The sequence below is a fragment of the Balaenoptera ricei genome, chromosome 15 (assembly GCF_028023285.1).
Source record: "Balaenoptera ricei isolate mBalRic1 chromosome 15, mBalRic1.hap2, whole genome shotgun sequence".
NCBI classification, from domain to species: domain Eukaryota; kingdom Metazoa; phylum Chordata; class Mammalia; order Artiodactyla; family Balaenopteridae; genus Balaenoptera; species Balaenoptera ricei.
The window spans coordinates 26,789,323-26,809,899 of NC_082653.1; the positions used below are offsets into that span (position 1 = coordinate 26,789,323).

The 20,577-nt window shown below is 42.4% G+C and overlaps 1 protein-coding gene across 2 annotated transcripts in view; it reads right to left on the reverse strand.

The window, feature by feature from the left end:
* Positions 1–16,563, reverse strand: part of KIF3B (kinesin family member 3B) — a 37,566-nt gene extending 21,003 nt beyond the window's left edge. The window contains exons 1-2 of one of the 2 annotated variants that reach the window (XM_059896548.1): positions 16,458–16,563; positions 15,130–15,254 (exon numbers count right to left, since the gene is read on the reverse strand). The gene's annotated coding sequence lies outside the window, so the exon portion shown is untranslated. The remainder of the gene's footprint in view (positions 1–15,129; positions 15,255–16,457) is intronic. The other variant, XM_059896547.1, reaches the window with a different exon arrangement.
* Between the last annotated feature and the right edge of the window lie 4,014 nt (positions 16,564–20,577).

Below are 20,577 nucleotides of genomic sequence, written 5' to 3' on the forward strand. Positions count from 1 at the left end.
TGTTAAAATAGTAGAAAAAGAAAAAAAAAAAAAAAAAAGAAAAAAAAAATAGTAGAAAACTGGAAACAACCTAACCATCCATTTATAGAGGAATTGAAAAATAAAATATGGTATATTCATATTACAGATAGTATACTATTCAGTAGTTCAAAGGAATAAATTAGAGCAGGGGTCAGCAAATGACAGCCCACAGGCCAAATCCAGTCCATAGCCTGTTTTTGTAAATAAAGTTTTATTGGAACACAACCATACCCCTTTGTTTACATATCATCTATGTCTGCTTTAGCTATAAAATAGCACAGCTGAGTAGCTGCAGCAGACAGTATGGCCCACAGAACATAAAATATTTACCACCTGATCTTTCACCAAAAAAGTGTGCCAAACCTGAATTAGAGTTATATATATTTACATGGATAAATAAATAGGTTGAGTGGAAAAGCAAGCTGCAGAGTGACAATTATGACTAAAAACTTAGAAAACAATATGGTGCTCATGGATTTGCATTTATGTATACATAAGTATTCCCCAAAATGGGTAGAAGGATATACAACAATTTATGATAGTGGCTGCCCAAATTGGGCAGGGTGAAATGTAGAGAATGGGACAAGAAATGTGAAGAATTTTTCAATTTTATCTGTAATATTTTATCATTTCTCCTAAAGAAAGAGAGAAACAGGGAATGAGACTTGAAGCAACTAAGAGAAAATGTTTAATGACTATCAATTCTGTTTCCTATATTTTTCTCTGAATGTTTAAGATTTCTCGAAAAAGAAAAGAAAAAAGAAAACCAGCAATTTCACATTGAAACAAAAAAACCAGATTTTCTGCTTCTCTGGAATAATGGGAATATCTGACAGCCCAGGCCCCAAGTGGCAGCAATGGGAACTGAGTGACGGCTGCCCCTCTAATGGGCCCGGCCACCCAATCCTCCCCAGCCCACACTCCCTACTGTCTCACACCCAGCATGCTCTGCTCATTTATACTGCCTGCCTGGCTCCTGTAGGCATCCCTGCCCATGACCAAACTCATGTATACATGATCTAATTGAGAAAGGCCTGCCATGCTAGTCCACCTTTTTTTTTTCTTTTTAATATTTATGTATTTATGTATTTATTTATTTATTTGGCTGTGCTGGGTCTTAGTTGTGGCACGAGGGATCTCTGTTGCGGCATGCATGTGGGATCTAGTTCCCTGACCAGGGATCAAACCTGGGCCCGCTGCATTGGGAGCGTGGAGTCTTAACCACTGGACCACCAGGGAAGTCCTAGTCCATCTTTTAAAATGACATTTACCAAGGCTCTGTAATGACATGGAATATGCTTAGAATAAATGAAAAAGCAGTTTACAAAATTGAATGCATGCAATCACAATTGTATAAAAATAAGACACACATCAAAACATTAATAGGGGTCCACTTTGTGTGATGGGACTACATATAGGTGATTTCCCCCGCTCCTTCGACATTTCTATATTTTTCAAATTTTCTGTAACAAGCATGTGGTATCTTCAAACGGGAAAAAATAAAGGTCTGGCAATTCACCAGAAACATCCCTGCAAGGAGGAGCAATCTGCGGGCACACAAAGTGCATACTAATGCATCTTTAATCAATGCACTCCAATGCAATGTCGTCTAAGATCTGACCGAGCAACCAACCACCTGCCAACTGTCTGGCCTAGAGTTCAAGGACTCAGAGTGTCTGAAAGGCAGCCCAAACTATGGATCACAGGGGCCATCAGGAAAGCACTGCCATACTCAGGCAAGAAGATAGAAGTGACTCCCTATTAACCAGCCCAAACCAAGTCCCTGTGCAGGTTTCTCTCAGGGGAAGCAGCTGTTTATACTCTGTATCCAACTCATCACCATCAACACTACTTGTTTCTCAACTGTTGCTAATTGTTTTTTGGGTTTTTTGGGTTTTTTAAAATTATTTATTTATTTATTTATTTATTTATTTATTTATGGCTGTGTCGGGTCTTCATTTCTGTGCGAGGGTTTTCTCTAGTTGCGGCAAGTGGGGGCCACTCTTCATCGCAGTGCGCGGGCCTCTCATTATCGCGGCCTCTCTTGTTGTGGAGCACAGGCTCCAGACGCGCAGGCTCAGTAATTGTGGCTCACGGGCCTAGTTGCTCCGCGGCATGTGGGATCTTCCCCGACCAGGGCTCGAACCCGTGTCCCCTGCATTGGCAGGCAGATTCTCAACCACTGCGCCACCAGGGAAGCCCCTTGCTAACTGTTTTGAAGTATCAGGACTCCTTGTTTGCAAACCCTGAACCAACACCAAGAGAGCAAGTCCAACTCTGGGTCTCTGGTTCCCATGATGGCCAGTTATCAAAATGTGAATTACACAATTTTCAGAACAAGATTATTCATCTCCAGTTGAAAAAATAACATCCCTGTCTGGAGAACTTTTAAAAGGACATGGAATGTATGTTGAGGGACTAGTCCTATATTTGCTTCTATGTACATAAAATATATCTGAAGGGATATGCAAGAGCCAGATAACAACACTGGTTGCCTGTAGGGAAAAGAGCTGGGTGGCTGAAGGCCAAGAGTATAAGGGAGGCTTTGCAGTGTATATCCTTTTATACCTCTTGAATCATGTAAATATATTACCTAGTCAGAAAAATCAAATTAGGGGAGAAAAAAGATGGAAAAAATCTGTAAAATTAACTATATCCAGGTGTTAAAACTCATTTTCTCTTTTCATCTATCCACCATGAATATAATGTAATAAAATGTTTTAACGATGAACAAAGGGCCCTAGTAGTAAAACTACTTGTCTCAACTTCATGGTAAAGCTTCATAAAAGAGCTTCTATGAGGTCTACAGCAATGGAAATCCTTAACTTTCTAATGTCAATGTAGCATGTCACGTAGCCTCAGCCATAAAAGGCATTCAGAGCAAAGATGTCAAAATAACAGACTAATAAAATATATTCTGGGGACTTCCCTGGCGGTCCAGTGGTTTAGACTTCGCCTTCCAATGTAGAGGGTGCGGGTTCGATCCCTGGTTGGGGAGCTAAGATCCTACATGCCTCGCGGCCAAAAAGCCAAAACATAAAACAGAAGCAATACTGTAACAAATTCAATCAACACTTTAAAAATGGTCCACATCAAAAAATAAATAAATAAAATAAAATAAATTTATTTTAGTGTAATATAGTGTAATAACAGGCACTGTTTATAAACACAAGGTCATCTTTTTTTTGTAAGCCAAACAGTTGTGTGAACTGTCTAAACACTTTCAAACTGTCTCTTACAGCACATATGAGAGCCACAGAATCTCAAACTGGCACATATTATTTGAGGGCATCTGAGCAATCAATATCAAAACACTGAAATGCAATACTCAAAATATAATACTCCCTTGAAACGGCAACTCCATTTCTTGGAACTATTTTAAGGCCTTCAGTGAATAACTGAATACATGTGCAAGATGTATGTACACCTTTATGTTTATCTCAGCAGCATCTCTAACCACTTAAATACTCATTGATAAGGGATTGGTTAGATTATGACACATCTCTACAATGGGAAATTATGCAGTCATTAAGAATGGCAATATAGGGCTTCCCTGGTGGTGCAGTGGTTAAGAATTCTCCTGCCGATGCAGGGGAAACGGGTTCGAGCCCTGGTTCGGGAAGATCCCACATGCCGCGGAGCAGCTAAGCCCATGCGCCACAACTACTGAGCCTGGGCTCTGGAGCCTACGAGCCACAGCTACTGAAGCCCGTGCGCCTAGAGCCTGTGCTCTGCAACAAGAGAAGCCACCGCAATGAGAAGCCCGCGCACCGCAACTAAGAGTAGCCCCCACTCGCCGCAAGTAGAGAAAGCCCGCACGCAGCAACGAAGACCCAATGCAGCCAAAAATAAATAAAATAAAATAAAATAAAATAAAATAAAATAAAATAAATAAATTTATATAAAAAAAGCAGGCTACCAAACAGAAGACTTACTATGATGGGGTTTATGTTTACATGTGTACATGCACAAGTGCAGAGAAAGTTGTGAATGAGACAGTGTAAAGTCATGATTCAAAGCATGAACTTTAGTATTCAATGGGTCAGCATTTGAATTTCTGCTCTGCCACTTAGCTATAAAATCTTGAGAAAGTTACACTAAGTCATAGTTTCTTCTACAAAATGGGATTAATAACAACATCTACCATAAAGAACTGATCTAAGGATTATTAAATAAGCTAATAAATGTTAAATGGTTAGCCTAGTGCAAGATGTGTAATAAACACTCAAGAAAGGCAAGCAATATTGATCTCTGGGGGGTGAGCTTGCAAGTGATTGTTTTTGCTTTCTCTGGCCTTCTTGACAGGTGCATGTATTTTGTTTCCTACAATCAAGCAGGGGGATGGCAATAAAGCTATTTTTTCTTTCGGGGAAAAAAGTCTAGTAACTTGGTTTCAGCTTACACGTCTTAGGAAGACAGGCTACTTATCTGGAAAGAAACCTAGAAAGGTCACGGATAAGAAACATGAACAACTAAATGCCTGCTCTGAATTCAAACTGGCGCCCAGCACTCCCTGTCACTTGATGACCCCAACAGGCTAACAAAGAAAGCATTTAACTGATTAAGGGGGAAAAAGAGGCAAAGAAATCCTATTTTGTGAAACATTCATAACATACATTCATAAAAAATATATTCAGGGCTCCCTGGTGGCTCAGTGGTTAAGAATCTGCCTGCCAATGCAGGGGACACAGGTTTGAGCCCTGATCCAGGAAGATCCCACATGCTGCGGAGCAACTAAGCCCATGTGCCACAGCTACTGAGCCTGTGCTCCAGAGCCCGTGAGCCACAACTACTGAGCCCAAGAGCCACAGCTACTGAGCCCAGGTGCCACAACTACTGAAGCCCACACGCCTAGAGCCAGAGCTCCACAACAAGAGAAGCCACCACAATGAGAAGCCGGTGCACTGCAACGGAGAGTAGCCCCCGCTCTCAGCAACTAGGGAAAGCCCGCGCACCGCAACAAAGACCCAACCCAGCCAAAAATAAATTAAAAAAATAAATAAATTTATTTAAAAATATATATATATATTCAAGTCTAGAGGACGCTAATTCAGAATCAATGTGGGTCTGGGGCTTTGTTGTACTCAATAGTCACAACTCATAGTACATTAGGAACTTAATGTATATTCCTCTTCTAATCCTCAAAATCACCTTATGAGGAATAGGTATTAGCCCTATTTTAAAAATAAGGATGGGAGGCTCAGAGAAATTAACTGGCTCAAGGTCACACAGCAATTAAATGGAACAGTCAGGATTCAAAACCAGGTCTGTCTTATTGAAAAACCCTAAACTTATTTTAAACACACAAACACACACATGCGTATACACATGTGTATTAATATATGAATAGATTAATAAAACAATTCAAGTTGTACACACAGTGAACAGGTAAATCTTCCCCCTACCCCTGGGGAGATACTCGAAGCATATGCAAGCATTAATGTATCTATATTGCTTCCCTACCTTTTTTTGTTTTTAAACTCAAGTTTAAGTATAGTATCACCATTCTCTATCTTACTTTATAGATCTTGGGGGCCCCCCACACCCCCACCCCCATCCCCACCTTTTAAGTAGCTGTCTAAATGCCATGGTACAGTTCTCTTATAATGTATTTGATTAGTCCCCTGCTGAGGGAACCTCCGATAGTTTCTGGTCTTTGCTAGTGCAAACAATCCTGCAGTGAATATCCTGAACATATACATTTAGCTACACATGAGGGCTCTTCGTAGGAGCTATTCCTGGATGTGTAAACACTACACATGTTCCTTTTTGACAGAGGGCACCATCCTACCCACTTCCCAGGCTGTACCATTTATCCTCCCACCAACAGTGCACCGACTGCCCACACAACCCCAATATCCGGGGCTCGTGCTCTGAACCACCACGAAGCTATGAAGCTGGAAGAGCCTGCCTGTCAGGAACTTCTCATTCCATGTACTGATTTGGGAAAGAAACGAAACTGTTTCTCTGCTAAACATTTACACTCTGATGTCAGAGACTTAATCAACCAAATACAACATTTGGCCCTTGAGTAGGACCCTTTTTTGGATCTTGATTCAAACAAACCGATTGTTAAAAATGTATGAGACCATCAAGGAAATTTGAACATTCAGGAATGTTAAGGAACGATGATGTTAAGGAATGTTAAGGGATTATTGTTACATTTTTAGGCGTGAAAATGGTATTTTTTAAAGAAGGTTCTTACTCTTAGAGACACACACAAAAGCATTTTCATATAAAGTTTTTTTTTTAACATCTTTATTGGAGTATAATTGCTTTACATTGTTGTATTAGTTTCTGCTGTATAACAAAGTGAATCAGCTATATGCATACATATATCCCCATATCCCCTCCCTCTTGTGTCTCCATCCCACCCCTCTAGGTGGTCACGAAGCACCGAGCTGATCAACCTGTGCTATGCGGCTGCTTCCCACTATCATATAAAGTTATATGCTGTCTGGGACCAAAATAATCAGAGGTGAGGTGGGGTGAGGTGAATAAGAGGTTATAAGTGAAACAGAACTGCCATGTGCTGATAACTGCTGGAGCCGGGTAATGGGTCCATGGTTCATTACACTATTCTATTTTTATGTATGCTTGAGAGTTTCCAAGATGGGGGGGAAAAAAAAAAGATTGCCCTCTGACCAATGCCTTTTAACTGTTAAGAAAATTTTAATTGTGGTTAAAAAAAACCCCACATAATATAAAATGTACCCTCTTAACCGTTTCTAAGTGTACAGTTCAGTAATGATAACGATATTCACATTGTTGTGTAACAGATCTCTAGAACTTTTTCATCTTGCTAAACTGAAACTCTATACCTATCAAATAGCAACTTCCCATTTCCCTGTCTCCCCGACCCCTGGAAACCACCATTCTGCCTCAGGGTTCATCCATGTTGTAGCATGTGGCAAGATCTCTTTTTTTATGAGGCTAAATAACAACCTATTGTGTGTATATACCACATTATCTTTATCCATTGATCTGTCCACAGGCATCTGGGCTACTTGCACCTCTCATCTATTGTGAATATCGCTGTGGTTGATCACAGGTGTACTCAATGACTTGTCCTTTTAATCAGACTGCCATGCAGCTGGGTAGAGAGCCACAGCAAATTCTATATTTAAAAGAGGGAGGTGGCCTGGAATAACAAAAAAGAGATTCAGACACACCTGGGAATGAAACCCAGCCCAACCATTCCCAGCTCTGGGACTCCATGCAAGTTCCTTCAACCAGCTAAGCCTATATCCTCCTCTGCAAAATGGGACTACCACGAATGCCCTGCTCCTTGGGGCTGTGTGAGGATTAGAGGAGGACAAGCATGACAAGGCCTGGCCCACAGGAGGTGCTTCTGCCCTGACCCAATTTACAGGAGAAAAAAACCTGAGACTTGGAGAGAGAAGCAACATGGCAGACTGAGTTAATCAGCAGCAAAGTAAGCAGAAACCAGGGCTACCGGGCTCCAAAGTTCATGGCGTTTTTCCACACCAGCGTGTCCTAAATGTCAGTCATCTGATTGTCTCTTCACAATTTTTGCCATATCCATACACCACCTGTACCATTATTTAGTAAAAATTTTGCTTTAAATCTACTTTAACACTTTTTTTTTTTGTTAATTTATCTTTTTGGCCATGCTGCACGGCTTGCAGGATCTCAGTTCCCTGACCAGGGACTGAAGCCAGGCCACAGCAGTGAAAGCCCAGAATCCTAACCACTAGGCCACCAGGGAACTCCCAAATTTCTTTTTAACAGAAACTTCGTATGACTACCATGAATGGAAAACCAGTATCACTTGTTGTAAATAGAAGGTAACTGTGAAAATAAAGACAAACAACAATGTTACTCAATTCGAACTAGATACTGTAGCTTACCTAAGGCCAGAGGCCTGACCTCTCTTGGTTAGAAAGCCAGTAGAAGGGTGAGATAGGGAGGGTGGGAGGAAGGCTCAAGAGGGAGGGGATATGGGGATATATGTATGCATATGGCTGATTCACTTTGTTGTATAACAGAAACTAACACAGTATTGTGAAGCAGTTATACTCCAAAAAAGATGTATTAAAAAAAAAAAGAAAGTAAGAAAGCCAGTTTAGCATGTGTTAAGAAAGACTGGAACCAAACAAATACTCTCCTTGACATAGTCAAAAGAACCAAAAGAGTTTTGAAGGGAATAACTCTCACCGTGTCGTTCAACATAATTTAGGATGTTGTGTCTGAGTGTCAACTAGTCTCCTGTTCCACCTGGTTTAGCTCCAGAATCTAAGGCCATCCATGTCCCCAAATCAGAGTCCCGTTATCAAGATCCCTGGTGATTGGTGTGTACATTAATGTTGGAGAAGCTGCCCACATATGCTACCTTTATCGTAAACAGTTCCCAAAGTTGATCAAGCAGAATGTCCCATAAATCACAGAATTTGTTTCAGTAATATAACGAGTTAAATACATTAAAAAAAATCCCCTGCCTAAAGTCCACCAGAACTGTCATGGTTCACTGTCCAATTCCATAATGACATGCTCTCACAGCTCATTCAGTGCACAAAACTGATCATGTACATACAATATTACTGGTTAATGTCACCAGCCAACAGTCTGTTTAGAGAATGAAGGGTTTAAATATTAAAGGCTCAGGTTCTGGGTCCTACTCATAGGGAATTCTGTATCAAAAAGAAAAACAGATTAAGAAGAAGCAGCAAAGAAGGCGACAAAAACTATGAAAAGATACCTTATGGCTTGTGAATTATACCTCAATAAAGCTTTTTCTTTTTTTGAAGATATTTTTAGGGTCCTAATCAAATTTTAAGAAGGAAAATGTACAGTTCTCCTTTTCAACTTTTTAAAGTTCTAACTTTCCCCAAACTAATTTATTTAGAATTGTTCTCTTATGAGGCTGAGAGGGAAGCAAAGATATTCACTACAGCACTATATGTGATTATAAAAAGCCAGAAACAATGTCAATGCCCAATGCTAGGGAAAGTTTACTAGCTCATAATTACTAAACATGGAAAAATGGTTATGAAATGTTACGTGAACATTTCCAAATGCAAAATGGGAAATACACTTTGAGAGCAACTACCTAAATAGATAGCTGTGCAAGTGGACAAGTAAGCTGAAACTGAGTCAGGATACCCTTTGCACAGGCAATCCCTCTCCACCAAACTGCACTAATGTCTGCCTTTGCAACTTTATTTAGACACTACCTTGTTAAAAACATTATTTAAGGAGGCTGCCTTTATAATTAAAATTTTTTAACAATGAAAGGATCTAGTTTAAAGAAATCATCAGAAATGTAGACAAAAGTTTATGCAAAGATAATCTTCAAGATGTTCTCTGTAGTATTATTTATAGCATTTAAGTATTGAAACCAGCCTAAATGACAATGACTGGGGAAACAGGTAAGAACTGCACATTCATGAGATAAAATACATTTAGGAATATATTTTCCTTTGGACAGTAAGATGTTTTAACAGTAGTTATTTCTGAGTGAATCTTATTTATTAATCTTTTCAGGGTTTTCCTCAATGGAAATTATTTTTATAATTAAAAAAAAATTCTATTAAAAAATGCTGGCAATTGAAGAAGTAAGGAGGGAAAAATACCATATATTTCTTAGGCTAGAATCTGACCTGCTATTGCAGACAGTGCAAAACCAGTAACTATTTCCACCAAGAACTATCTTCTTGCTGTTATCTTAAGTAACTTGAGCTGACATTTTGTCTTACCTGGATGGAATCTTTTATGATTTACTAGCTAGATTTCTTTGCTTAGGTTATTGAAATGTGTTATAAAGTAATGATTACTGCAGTCCCCTAAGCTGTTGGAGACAGTACTATGAGCTTTAGTTTCTGTGTAATTTATGTCACACACAAAAGCCCCAAAGCAAGCCCTTCCTGAAACCACTGCTGAAAGGGATGTTAAGGACCCCAGAGTGGGTAACGGCATGGCCAGTCTCAGCTCCCAGTAGTCTATTACAATCTCTATTTCACTTGGACTCACTTCCATTTATACACTATGTTCAAATATGACAAAATGCAACTGCTGCAAATATCTTGCCAAAAACTTAAAAATAAAACCACACCCACCACAATTATCACTGGTGCTCTCTAATGCAAACTATGATTTAAATAAATCAGCATACTAAAGATAGATCTGCCTGTGTGTGAAGAGCTCAGTGTCTGCTATCAGTGTGACAAAGTGAGGAGACACAAAGTGTCACCAAGATTAACTGAAACCTTAAACAAGAACATCCCAAGCTGCAATGCAGATGTGTGATGCTGATAAGATGAGCTGATTGTAATGATCTCTGACTGCCAAGAAACAGCTCTAAAAGCCCCACCCAGGAAGGTCTGGGAGAAAGCCCTGCATGAAGTCACCAAGGAAGAGGAAAATATTACCCAACTCAAAGCTGTCTTTCAGGCAGCGCTGGAAGAGCCTTGGAAGATTATCCCACGTCCTTATTTTGCCTATACAGACACTGAGGGCCAGAGAGGCTGAGTTACTTGCCTCGGGTCACACAGCAAGTGGCAGAATTGCTATTAAAATTCATGCCTCCACCCAGATCCCACTGCCTTTTCACACCAGAATTTCCTGTAGTGACACAGGCCTTGACCAAGAAATCTTTCTAAGACTGCAGAGATAAGGGATGTTGAAGGGAAAATAATGAGCCCACATGGCAGACAGGGAAAACTGAGGCTCGACAAAATTGAATCTTTTACAGATTAAAAAAATGGGTAAAAATATTCTTTGGTGACAGAAGGTAGGGTAGTGGTCACCCTTCTGGAGGGAGGTGAGGAAGGCTTCTGGAGTGCTGGTAATGTTCTATATCTTGATCTGGGTGGTGGTATCATGGGTGAGTTCATTTTATGAAAATTCAACAAACTATACAGTTACAATCGTCTAATTTTTCTGCCTGTATCTTATCCTTCAATAAAAACATTACATTAAGGAAAGAAAAAAAAAAACTGAATCTTTTGCAATTAGTCAGCAGGTGGCATACGGCTTTAGCCACCCTCTCCTCACCGGTGCAGATGTTAATCACCAGAATCAAGAAACAGTTCAGGGCCGAATGACTCAGAACACAAGCTCTCAGTTCCTACCTGCTTCATGTTTCAGCCCTGAGTTAGAGCTAAGAAGGATGAGAGGTAGCCTATCTCACAAATCAGATTATCTGTTTGTTGCCTATCAGTGAAGTAATTGACACCCATAGTTATGTTAAAATACCTCAAGGGTTTTTCCCCTGATTTCTTCAAACATTCTATGAAGTCAGTTTCTTTCATCGGCCTTTAAAGTTAGTTACCCAGATACAGAAGAGAAAGAAAGGCTTTTGACAAGACGTCAGGGATGTACTGCCCACCTGAAAAACAGATGAACAAGTGAGTGGTAGGAAGAGCAATGGACTTGGAATCAGCAGACCTGGGTAAGTTATTTGACTTTTCTGTGCCTCTACTTTCCTCTTCTAGAAAATGGGATTCATAACAGTCCTCATGTTACAGGGTTGCTGTGAGGACTAAATGAGACAACATGTGTAAAGTGCTGAAAACAGCACTTGGTTCAATAAATGTTAGCTATTCCTATTACAGGTAGACCTCGGAGATACTGCAGGTTTGGTTCCAGACCACCATAATAAAGCAAATCTTGCAATAAAGCAGGTCACACAAATTTTTTGGTTTCCCAGCGCATATATAAGTAATGTTTACACTATACTGTAGTCTACTGAGTGTGCAAGAGTATTACGTCTAAAGAAACAATGTACATTAATTAATGTACACTAATTAAAAAATACTTTATTGCTAAAAAATGCATCATCTGACAACACAGGGTTGCCATAAACCTTCAAATTGTAAACAAAATGCAGTACTTGTGAAGCACAGTGAAAAAAAAGGTAAGCCTGTACTTTTATTATCATTATCTTTGGCAAGTCCTAGTTTTGCTACTTATTACCAAAGGAGTACATCTCAAGCTTTAATGTACTCAGGAAACACCTGGGGGTCTTGGTAAAATGCAGACTGGCTTATTATATCTAGACTTAGACTCTGCATTTCTAACAAGCTCTCAGGGCACATGGGTGCCTCAGTCATGCAGAACACACTTTGAGTGGCAAGGATCTACCGAACCCAGCACCTATCGGGTGCTTCATATTACTGACCTAAATGAATGACCCCTCAGTAGCTAAATGCTTCATCTGTAAACTGGGGATAATACATATGCCATGTGATCTCAACTGACTGAACATTAGTACACGAGAATGCACAGGAAAGAGCATTCTAAACTGCAAAGAAAGCTACACAAGCAGAGGTGGTAGGACTACCAGTCTTACTATTCGCGATGTTGAATTTACAACATTGTGAAACCTAAATTTACAGGGGCAATTATTAGCATACGTTAAAAGAAGGCTCGAATTCCCTTGCTAGAATTCTAGCAAGAACACAACAGCTTCTCCAGGGATTCCCAAATCAAAAGCTCTGAAACTTTAGAAATGTCATTTGATGGCCAAGAAAGAACCACTTTGGCAGGGAGAGTGTGGCCATTTGAGGCACTAAGCTTCAAGAGTGATTCCATTCTCTCTCACAGAGATGGCCAGCCTCCTCCCAGCCTTCATCAGCCAAGATCTCAAGTCAGGACAGCAATGCCAACAGCATGAGACAGATGGGCACTGCCCTGGCAAAGCCCACACCTGCCACTCCACAAGCTAGCAAAGAGCCAGACTTCGAGAAAAGCAGGGCTTCCGGATGTCCAAGGTGGAGGCTTCAAAAAGATGTACCTGGCTATCTTCCTGCAGTATAAGCAGGGATCTCCTCCCCAGAGGCTATAAGTATGATGTTTACACCTTGTGCCTCTCCTCCAAGGGTTCACAGGGAACCAGAGCTAATTCTTCCACACAGGGCACCTTACCAAAAAGTTCTCTCATTATTTTAGAGGCAGATGGCACCACCAACACCTACCTAATTGCTCAGGCCAAAAACCCAAGAGTCATCTCTGATTCCTCTAGCTCTTCCCCTCAACCACCATCCTGCTGGTTTCACCTCCATGACACATCCCCAATCCATCCTCTTGTACCATCTCCACTGTCACCACCCTAGAAAGCCACCATCACCCCTCACCCGGCCTCCTAACTACTCTCCTGGCTGCCATTCTTACACCCTTAAAATTCACTGGCCACAGGGGCCAAAGTGATTTTTTTAAAAAACAAAAAACAGATCACATCACTCCCCTTCTTAAAGCCTTCAGTGCCTTCCCATTGCTTTTGGAATAAAGTCCCACCTCCTCGCTCTAGCCCACAGGCCCTAGATGACCTGAGGCCTCACTCCCAGCCCAGCCCCACCTTGGCCATCTCACCATTCTCCCCTCCCCCCACCCCAGCCCACCTGCTCCAGCTGCTCTGAGCCTTCTTTCAGTTCCCAGAACTTACCAAGCTTATTCCCACCTCACAGCCTTTACCTTTGCTGTTCCTTCTGCCATATTCTCAAATGTTTGGCCCCTTTCTGGCAGCAAGTCTCAGCAAAAATGTCACCCCCTCAGAGTGGCCTTCTCAGACCACCCAATCAATTGGCAGCATCCCCATGGAGAAGTCACTCTCCATGACATCACTGTTTTATTGTTTGCACAGTACTTATTTCCATCCAAGTGACCTTGTTCATTTATTGGTCTATTTTTCTGCTGCTGCCACTAGAATGGAAGCTGCACGAGAGCAAGGACCTCACCTACCTCTCTACCATCACATCCCCAGGCTAGAACTGGGCCTGACACACACCAGGTGTTCAGCAAATGCTGAATGAATGAAACTGAGGCAATAGAGGTAAGAGCACTGAACTTGGAGTCAGAACGCCTGGAGGCCAGTGTGAAATGGGCCACCTACTAGCAGCCTGGCTTCTCTTACCTCAGGTCCCTTGACTGTAAAATGGGAATCTCAATCTGCACCTTCCCTTCCTTGCAGGGTTACCGATAGACGGAGTGAAGACACGTTTAAGCATTTTTGTAAACCATTAGGCACCATAAAGAGAGCACTGTATTATTAGCCAGCACAAAAGAAGGCTCTTTCTCAGGGATCCATAAATCAGTGGATAAAAGGGCTTAGAGAGCAAGCCAAGGCTTCTAGCCCAGGCACCCAACAGAAGCGTAAGGACACAAGAGATGTGAATCCGAAGCTTTACTCTGAGGAGGGGCAAACACAAGATATGGATTCATTTAAAGACATCAAATTCATTTCAAATGTTAGTAATATGCAAATTAAGCTCTGAGGTCCTTGAAGAATGTGGAGTTGGGGCTGATCTCCACATGCTCCACTGTGCTTGGCATAAAGGGATTTAGTAAACATTTACTGAACTGGGGGTCGGACTACCAAACCTGGCATCCTATCATCAGTTTTCATTTTTCTTTGCAACCCATTCTGGCATGGGATTACAGGTTCCTGGGGCAACCCTGTAATACTGACATTTATATAATACTATGACAGCTACTGTTTTATGCATGCAATGACCCTGTGAGGTTGACAGACCTGGTATCGTCAGCACATGCTTTAATTTATTCATTCACCAACCATAAATAGAATATAAAGTATAATACAGGTGCTATGTTAAGCCCAAATAACAATAGTTAATGTTTACCAAACATGCCAGGCACTTTACATGTATTAGGTGCAAATAAATCCTCATAACAGCCATATATAGTGGATACTATTATTAGCTCCCTTTTACAAATGATGAAACTATAGCACAAAGAGGTAAAGTAAATTGCTCAGTGGCATGCAGCTTGGAAGTGGCCGTCAAGATTTGAACCCAGGCAGCCTGATTCCATGCTTTTAAACCACTAGCATGCAATCAGAATTGTACAATAGCACCGAAAGGGCCTACCAGCTTACTCCTCTCACTTTAAAGAGGAGGGGGCATGGGGACAGAAAAGCCCCTCTTAAACATTCCAACTTTGTTTTGAGGTCCACACTTTGGATGGTATCTATTTAAATGGAGCTTTATGTAAGATCTTGTTTCCTTGCCAGTGGAAGAAAAGCCTCTAGCCAAAGCAGTCAGAAGGAACAAAAGAAGACCCTTGTGGCTTTGTAACAGCTACTGCTGAGAAATCAGAGATATCAGGGTATAGGGAAGAAAATACAGGATTTACCTGGCAATGTGTCCAGCTCCATCACTTAATAGGTATAAAATTCTTAGGCAAGTCATTCACTTTTTCTTAGCCTCAGTTTCCTCATCTTCGAAATGGGGATGACATCACCACCTACCTGGCAAAGTCTATGTGAAGATTAAATGAGATAATATACCTGAAAAGTGCTTCTTAATCATATACAGTTGACCCTCAGTATTTGTAGGGGATTCCAGGAGTCCCTTTGGATACCAAAATCCACGGATGCTCAAGTCCCTTATATATAAAGGTGAAGTACATACCTTCATTGAAAAAAAATCCACATCCACACAGTTCAAACCTGTGTTGTTCAAGGGCCAACCAGACTTGTAAACAGCTATTACTGTTTCAAGCACTTCTCAAAAGACATAAAGATATGAAGACATCTTTGTCTTCTGGAAGGGTCAACAAGGCCTAAGTAGAAAATAAAACCATAACCTCAAACAACTACGAGGACTTGACCCCAGGGTTTCCCCCACCAGGACTACTTTGCAGAAGTCCACACCACCTCTCTTTCTCTGAGCAGAATGGAGAAGTAAAACTGAGGGTGGGGGGGATGTCAACAGGGGGAGGAATATCCATATGAGCTGGTGAACTACACACCTAAATCCTAGCTGTCTCAAAGTCAACCCCTCCAGGAAGCCTTACCCAAACCACCCCTCATGCCTCATAATAGCTTGTTGAGCACTTACTATGTGCCAAACTACTTGACATACCCATCTTACTGGATTCCCACAGTGGTTCATTAACGCATTTCACAGATAAAGAAAAGAAGGCTCAAGGAGATTAACTTGCCCAAGGCCACACAGTTACTAAGTGGAGATGCACAGTCTCAAATTCAGACACTCGGACTTAAAGTTGGACTCTCGGTCCTTCTCCTCCCCATTTAGGGCACTTTCAACATACACGCCTCATAATCTTAACCACTCTGGGCAGCAAGTGTTAGGACCCCATTGGGCAAACAGGTCAACTGAAGCCAAGAGGGGAAGGGACTTGTCCAAGGTCACACAGCGAGCCAGGGGCAGCGCCGAGGTTTGGACCCCAAGCTTTCGCTTCCCCGCCTCCCTCCTGAGCTGGGTCCCAGACTCTGAGCCCTCGCGGCCGGGTCTGGGGGTCGGGCCGCACCCCCGCCCGGGGGAGGAGGGGCGAGGTCGCCCGGACTGCCTGAAGATGCCCAGGAGGCAGGGCAGAAGATGCTCCCGCTCCCGGAGCAGCAAAGCCAGTCGGTGGTGCTGCCCCGGGCCTTCGGGAAGATCCCAGGCGGCGGAAGGATCTGCCCTGCCCGGCGGTCGTTCGCATCGTCGCCGACTCACCTGCAGCCCGAGCCGAAAGCTGGCGGCGGCGGCAGCGGCGGCGGGGGCGGCTGCGAACCGTGGGCTCAGCCATTCCCCGCTGCCCCGGATGGGGAGAGACCGAGGCCGCTCACTTCCTTAGCAACCCGGCTCGGCGACCTACTTCCTTAGCAACCAGTGTCAATTTCAATAACTTTATTGAGACACGAGCGGCGGACATGGAGAGCCGGCAGAGCCAGGCGGGGAGGGGCCGGGCCAGGTATTGGCGCTTAGTAGGTATCCAACAGCCTTCTGTTCTTTCACCCATCTAAGGGGTTATGAGACGAGCGCGACATGGCCTGACAACCACCTGCTAGTATCTCGTCCCTCAGTTTCCCCATGTGTAAAATGGAACGCACTGGCTTACTTGCGCTATTTGACCTTTCCTAAAGCGCTTTCACATCTCAAATTGCTATTGAGATAGCTCCCATTTAGGGCCCACTCGGTCACTCAACCAAAAATTTAGGAATCATTCCTGCCCCTTCCCTCTCTTTCACTCCCCGCCCCCGGCCCCCACATCCAATCAGTCACCATGTCCCTTAGAGTACTCCTCAAATATTTCTCCTATCCACCTTTCTTCATCTCCAGGGCCACCACATCAGGCCAGGCGGAGTCCCCCTCATCTCTAGCCTGCCTGCCATCTCTGGGCTCTGCTTCTACTCTTTTGTCCAGCCCTGACCTGTCAATCTATTTTCCACAAGGTGGCCAAAATGATCATTTTAAAACATAAAACAGATCGTGTCACATTCTGCTTAACACCATTTAATGGACTCCCACTGCTTTTAAAGTCAAACCCAAAGCCCTTACTACTTTCTACAAAATCAATAAAACTCTGTTCCACCCCCATTAGCCTGGAAGGCCAGGTTCCATACCCGCTCCCCACAAGAACTTGACCTGCAGTTACCCACTATGCAGAAGCTCCTGAGAGCAGGATCCCTTTATTCATGGTTACATCTGCCACTCTTGGTCCATAGTAGGTGCTCAATAAATATGTGTTGAATGAATGAATGAATACCTGGGATGCTCTTCCCCACCCCCCAGCCCCTACTTTTGCCTAGTGTGGTAGATATTGCTACTTACTACCCCACATTTTTTTTTCTGGCTCCTGAACACACAACTAGACTACCTTTCCCAGCCTTAACCTGTGGTTCAGACCAAGTTCTGAATATGTGCCATTCTCAGGCCTAGCCCATAAAAACTTCTCATATAATTGTTCATACTGTCTCTGCTTTAATGTGAAGGACTTTAAAGGACTTTGCCTTGAAGTGAAGGACTCCAAGACCCTAGGAGATGGCTGAGTTGCAAGATGGAAGGAATCTGGATCAATGAGACACCCCTTAGAGGACAGCTGTCCAAACTGGACAAGAAAATAAACTTTTATTGGACTTTGCTATTGAGACGAGGAGGCTTTTTGTTACAGCAGTTAGCTGGCCCCAACTAAGATACCTGACTTTGAATCATCCCTTGGGTCCTCATTTACTTCCCTTCACCTGTTAACCCACCCTACTTTCCTACTCAGCATTATTCAATATAGTTAAGTCAATGAATCATGTTTACCCTATAATAACTACAAATTCTGTTTCTACTGAACCAAATAATGTGTGTTTATGTTTTATTTCTTCCACACCTTTTGGTATGTTTTGAGATTGGTAATTACCTCGATTTTTTTTCCCTTTTCCTTAGTTTTCTTTGTAGCTATTCTTATTTTTTTTCTAAATGATCAACAAATCCTTCTGTCTTGAACTTCTCTTAGAAGTTGTATTTAATGGACTGAGCTTCTAATTTTCTCATTGTTTTTCTCTTATTTTCCCTCTTTTCGGCTTTTTTGTTCTACTCTCTGGGAGATTTCCTCAACCTTAGCATCCATTTCTTCTATGGAAGGATTCTGGGCTCACCTTTCAGTCATCAGTATTCCTCTCTGCAGACACTGGTCAAAACTTCCTCCTCCTGTTAAGTCAGTTACTACTTACCCATCTGTCTCTGTCTGCCAAAAGTTTGCTGAAATCTCTGCACTGCTAATGTCTCCCTCCTGTTCTATCCAATTATGGGCTGATACATTTTTTTATTTCTTACTGTCATATAAGCAGGATTCAAGGAGAAAAAAATAAATACATGTCATGTATTCCAGGCCAATCAATACACCATGTTTAACTAGATGCCTTTATTACTTTAAATTTTAAAAAACAGGTACATAAAGGGGTATAAACAGCTAGTTCAGATAAAGGGTATAGAAAACATGGCTCTTAAACATATGAAAAGATGCTCTACTCACTCATATTAAAGGAAACGAAAATTGAAATAACGTTGAAATTTTTTTCACTTATCAGGAAGAAAAAAACTTTTATAAGGCACTGTTGATGAGAGTCTGGTCTTGATTCTGTCCTTAGTAAGCTGTATAAAACTGTGTAGATTAGTAGTAGTAGTGTAGATTTAGTAGAAGTGTAGGGCGATCAATTCATCCTTGTTTGCACAGAACTTTCCCTGTTTTCGAATCAGTCAGAAGTCCCATCTCCCAAGAAAACCTTAGCTGGGCAAACCAGGATGGTTGGTCACCCTAGTATGGGAGGGTAACACTTTGATATATTACCAGTATGTTTCCATTTTCCACCCAACTTAGACATTGAAATATTTATTTCTCAAGGAAGAGTTGTTTCAGGAGAAAGATAGGGAAAGGACTTTCTGAGTTCCAAAATCCTGGAGAGGGGACTCAGGACATGGAGGAAGTCTCGACAAGTCAGAGCAGGGCTTCCAACCTCCAATTCTGGAGATTTGCTAATTTGAGTTAGAAGAGATATAGTGAGAATGCAACAGCGGGGAAAGAGGCCAGTGGGGCTGGGACAAGGGGTCCTGATATGGAGAGATCATGTGAACCACAGCAGAGACCCCTTCCCCCAGAGCAAACTCCAGCCTAGAAACGATCTGATCTAATTCCAGTGAGCGCCATTGTGTCGGTTCATTATAAGCAACAGTAACCAACTCTGGCTGATGATAGCAGAAACAATTTACTAAATGAGAAGTTCAAAAATCATCAGGAAATTTCTAGAAGTGACCAGGAATGACAAGACCAGGTCACGTGAGACCACGTACTACTGAGCTAGTCTGGTGAGGACATCGGATGCCCAGTTTTCACCACAGACATCTGGCCATGAGCACTGTCTCAGCATCATTCTCACCCACCCTCCCCATGAGGATTCCCTGCAGTCCCAGCTTCTTTGTAACCCAAGCTCTGATTGGTCGAGTCTGACTCACATGTCCATCTCATACCTGCAGTGGAAGCTATAAAGGCAAACACCTGGCTTTTTGGCCTCTATGGTGGGAGAAGACCCTGCCTTCATTTACAAAGTGAGAATTCCTTGAACGTAAGAAAAAGGGGTTCTGTTGTTAGGCAAGAAAAAAAATCCCATTATAACCAGACATCCCTTTGCCAAGGAGCTCCATCCATCCTCCTCCTCCTCACTGTCACTCAGTGAGGACACCTCTCCTCAGCAGCAACCATGTCACCCAGTGGCCACCCAGCTGGAATGAAGCCCACTGTGTCATGAAATTTTGCTCAGTCCCCATCTGACTTACCCTGTGAGGGCATCCATTTTAATGGCCAGAAGCATCGTGAATACCCCATGACAGAGGAGAGCACTGGATACCTGGGGGTTTGGGGCAGAAGGGGAGTGAGGAAAGGAATCTGCTGGCACCTATCATGGGTGGGACAGAGTGGAGCCAGCTTGCAGTCTCCTCCCAAACCAGGAGAAAGACAAAACGCAGCCCAGAAACCCATGGATAATTTTATTTTGATCTCACCCAGGGAAGATAACTTCCGATGGACTCCCTACAGGTTTGACAAACGGCAGATGGCTGGCTCCCCATGCAAGAGTAAAATCACCAAATTTCCTTTCTTCTCTGACATTCTAGAGCAGCGCTATCCAACAGATCTTTCCACAGTGATGGAAATATTCTATATTTGATGGTGTCCAATACAGTAGCCATCAGCCATGTAGGGCTATTGAGCACTTGAGATGTGGCTGGTACTACCAAGGAATTGAATTTTGTTTATTCAATTTGAATTCATTTAAGTTTACATGGCCACAAGTGGCTAGTGGCTACCGTA